Genomic DNA, 4,649 nt, shown 5'->3' on the forward strand with positions numbered 1-4,649 from the left:
TCTTGCCTTGCTTACGTTGATTTCCACATATGATAATCTAAAGAAGAAATATTTGTAAAATACAGTTAGTATTAAAGATTTTTCTTTGTGGTAAATGTCATGGACATCACCACTGAGTACTGACTATGATCTAAAAAAAAAATACAGTAGACCCTCATGCCGCAATCAAATCCACATGGGCAGACCCTTGACCTGGGTGGAGCCCAAATGACTTCTGGCACAGAAGATTTGGGTTGGAAGAGACATGGGTCCAACAGCAGGATCAGGCCTAAATTATCTTCACTTCTGTAACCATCTGTGTCTATTTCCATACACTTTTTCTTGCCATGATCCTTCAATTCCTCTTAATTTAAAATGTCTCTGAAGGCAAACCTTTCAGGCTGTCAGTAAGCTTTGATATTTTTAAAGCCACAATATACTCACTGGTTATAAATAAATAGGAGCAAGTTTTAATTGCAGTGTTATTTACTGGGAGAGAATATAAACACATAAAACCACAAAACATTATATAAAAAACAAAAGTAACAATAGAAAATGCAATTCTTATCCCTGACATACAGCCCCTGAAAGGAGCAAATCAAAGGGAATGAAGATACTTTCAAGGCTCTTGATAGAAAAGAAATCAGTAGTTTGATAATTTAGCAGACTCATGCCAAGCAGTTTCTTCTGGAGTTTTAAACTTAGGGTGACCAGACAGAAAATGTGAAAAATCGGGGGGCGGGGGGTAACAGAAGCCTATATAAGAAAAAGACCCAAAAATCAGGACTGTCCCTATAAAATCGGGACATCTGGTCACCCTATTTAAACTGTATATGAAAAAAATTAATGTTTTATTTTCAGGGCATGGTGCCAAAACAATGTTGTGTGGGTTTTAAGATCTGTAGCGGGCGCAGAGTTGTGAAGCAGGTGATGTTGGGTGCTCAGGTGAGTGTGCTGGGGCACTGTTTGGCAGTGGGGGTGTAATGTTGGGGTGCTCGGGGGCGCTGGGGGGTTGGCCGTGGGGTGCAGCATCGGGGTGCTGGGGGGGATGTCGGCGGGAGCAGCGGGGGCGGATTGCGCGGGGCTCGGGGCGCTCTCTGGGAGCGGACGCTGCAGCGCGGGCTGGGCCGCAGGAGAGGCGGTGTCAGGGCGGCGGGCGGTGCAGCCCCCTCAGCGACACGCTGCCCTGGCTGCTGCCCGCGTTTGGCGGCGAAATGCGGCTCAGCCCCCTCCCGCGCCCCGCTGCCCCCAGAGGGAAGGGACCGGGACCGGGTTCCCTCCCGCCCGCCATCTGGGCCCGGGCCTCGTGTCCCCCCGGCCCGGGAGGCGAGGCGGCTCCGCTGGCGCCGCGCTAGCCCCGGAGCCCGGGCCCTGAACTACCCGGTTTGTGACCCGCTCCGCCAAGGCCGGAGCTGGGTGAGGGGCGCCGCTACCTGCTGCCGGGCCCAGCGGGATGGAGGAACCGCCGCCGCCTGCTTTAGCCGCGCCTTGGAGAGTGAAAGTGAAAGCGGAGGTGCCGCTTGGGCCCTTCCAGCTCTTCCGCCCCCCAGGCTCTGTTCTGGGGCTCCCCCACATCCCCCGCCCTCCTGGACTGGCCCCAGCAGGAAGGCGGTTTGGGCGACCCTACAATAACATAGTCCCTGCACAGAGAGACAGCCACAGGGAGAAGCCAGATCCTGCGGGATGCTGAGCCCTGAGTGCCTGTAGCACCCACAGGAGCCCATGTGGCTCGGGGATACCCAGGGCCGCGCAGGATCAGGCCCCCCCGAACAAGGGAGCGAGTCCAATGTTGGCTCCCAGCGTCTGTGGACGTATGAGAGTCAACCACTGGCCCGCACTGATCAGACCACGTAGGCTGTGGCCGTGGCATTGGCCTCACTGGGAGTACCAGCTGATTGTGATTGACCCCTAGGGTGGGAGCCTATTGTTAACCACATCCAGCTAAATAGACTGGCCCTGTCTAGGTTAGTTGCAACATTCTCTTTAAAATTGTGTTCACCAATATATTTTAATGCATGACCTATTTTCCTAAAGTAGCCAGGGCTCCTTAGTTCTTTGGGGGCAAGGGCCACTCTGTTCAGTAACACTAAGAAATAATTTTGGTATTGTAATACTAAAAGAAAGAGTGTTTGGAGGCTGTACAACTAAGATATAATTATAACAGCCTGCATCATTTACACCTATGGTTCCACCTTATTTCCAGGGCCGGCTCCCAAGCGGCAGGAAAAAAAAAAAAGAAGCTGCGATCGCTTCTTCGGGTAACTTCGGCGGCAGGTCCTTCCCTCCAAGAGGGACCAAGGGACCCGCCGCCGAAATGCCACCGAAGAGCCGGATGTGCCGCCCCTTCCCCTTGGCCGCCCCAAGCACCTGCTTGCTGCGCTGGTGCCTGGAGCCGGCCCTGTATTTCCACGCCTTTTTTTTTCAGCGGCTTAAGGATTCCAAAAGTGCAACCCATAGAGAGCTGAGATACAGTGTATGATCTTCTGCAGCCATTCTGTTCATTGTGGGATAGACTGTTCCTCACCCTTATCCCTGGCTGTCTAGATTCCATCTCTGGGAGCAGAGGCAAGATCATAGGGGCCTAATTCTCCCTCTTCTCTCCATGAGCAAATGGCCGGGGGGACAGAGCTGGCCAAGCATGAGGGAGTGAAGTAACTTCCTTTCCCTTCAAGACCTGCACACCTCAGCAAGTTGGACACGTGAGGAATTGTAATTGAAAAATGACTAGGAACAAAACATTTGTTCTTTGACTACTTTATAGTTTACAGTCATGGTAGTTAATGCATGTTGAAACTTGATAAGCAATTGTAATGTAGATAAGTCCCCCGATTCAAAATTTCTTCCTGGTGCTCCTCCTGGGACACTGCAAGTACGCACTTGTCTCTTACACAGCTCTGAGCAGAAATGTCTAATCTAGTCCTCTGCCTTAGACAGACCAATGCCAAACCCCAAAGTCTGCTCTCTCTCTACAGCTTGTGGAGCCTTCACCCTTGTCTATATGAGAAAGTTATACCAATGTAACCAAATTAGTTTAGAAACAGGTTTATTTAAATAGATGCAACCCATGTGTGTGGATACTTTAAGTTTTTAGTCTTAACTTTAGAATGCCTTATATAAAATTAGCACACAAAAGGCAAAGAACCAATTTAAGCTAAATCTAAGGCATTCCAAAACTGAAATAAGTATCCACACAAGGGAGTTGCACTGATTTAACTAAATCTGCTTCTAAACCAATTTAGGAAGCGGCGCAGGCCAAGGGACGTACTGGCCACCGCTTCCAGCAGCTCCCATTGGCCTGGAGCAGCGAACCGCTGCCAGTGGGAGCCGCGATTAGCCAGACCTGCGGACGTGTCAGGTAAACAAACCGGCCCGGCCCGCCAGGGGCTTTCCCTAAACAAGCGTCGTCCCAAGTTTGGGAAACACTGCAATATGGCAATCACGGCTGCCTCAAATTTTTGTTAATCCTGAAGTACTGATATTGGAGGGAGGAGGAGTTGAAATAGTTTGTGTTATTGAATTTTCTATTAAAATGTCTGCTTCTCTCCAAGAGTCAGTTACGTGGGCCATACTATCAAGTAGAAATAGCTGCAATATGTGATCAAGAACGGTTTGACTTCATTACTGAAACTTGATGGCCAAGCCTAGTTTTTGCTGTGATCATTGGGCATAATAGCACTTTATGTAGTTCCTCTGATACCTACACAATATGATTCGTTTCACAGTCCTGGGCTTGAGACCTTTTTCTAGCAATGATGTCTGTGATAGGATTCCTAGTGAATTTCTTTCCTTCATGTTAACAAAAGAGGTTAACACAATTCTAAAATATAGGTATCATATGTAGAATTGCTCTGCTGAGTGTCATTAATTATTGTGTGGATTAGTGACATGGAGGAAGAGAAAGAAAGTTTGGAAAGGTGGGGTGGAAAGTGAGTAGCATTCAGTCATTCAGTTTAGTCTTTTTGGTGGTTCTGGTGTTTGTCAATAATGGAGAAGTGTTTTTCATACCAAAGTGATTTTATTTTTCTAACAAGTGCACTGAACACTTTTCAGAACAGCTTTATGAAAAATACTGCACTGAACAATAACATCAATATTTCTCTTCTGCACAATTAATGACCAAATGTTATGGTCACAGAAAGTGCTGTTTATTTCTTATTTCAACAGTTTATGACAATAGAACAAAAATCCTATACAGAAATAGGGAAGACAGCCCATGATTATGACAGTCTTTTGGGAGAAAAATCCAGTTGAGCAGCTCATCAGATCTTTGACTTCAATGGACTTGTGATAATGTACACCAGTTTAAAATCTGTACTGTTGATGTTTATTTTAAGGTTTTTTAGTCTGGGATTTTCAAATGAGCCTGGGAAGTGCCTATGTCTATTCCTTTTCTATTTTTAAAGCTTCCTAAAATGTCAGCCCCCAGTACACATCTTTACTTGTAATGCCTTAAAAGCAATTTTACTACAATTTCAGTTTCAGGGATAGCCGCAGAAGAAAAAGCATATACATGCATTTGTTTCACAAATAACATTAAGTATAGGACAGCAGATTGCAATATTTTATCAGAATGCAAAGTTGTTTCTGAAAAGTTAAAAATCTTTCAACTGGCAGCCACAAGAGGTGGCTATTTTCCTACTTTTGTCTCAACAAGAGCGGGCGATGACAAA

The sequence above is a fragment of the Emys orbicularis genome, chromosome 6 (genome assembly GCF_028017835.1).
Source record: "Emys orbicularis isolate rEmyOrb1 chromosome 6, rEmyOrb1.hap1, whole genome shotgun sequence".
Taxonomy (NCBI): domain Eukaryota; kingdom Metazoa; phylum Chordata; order Testudines; family Emydidae; genus Emys; species Emys orbicularis.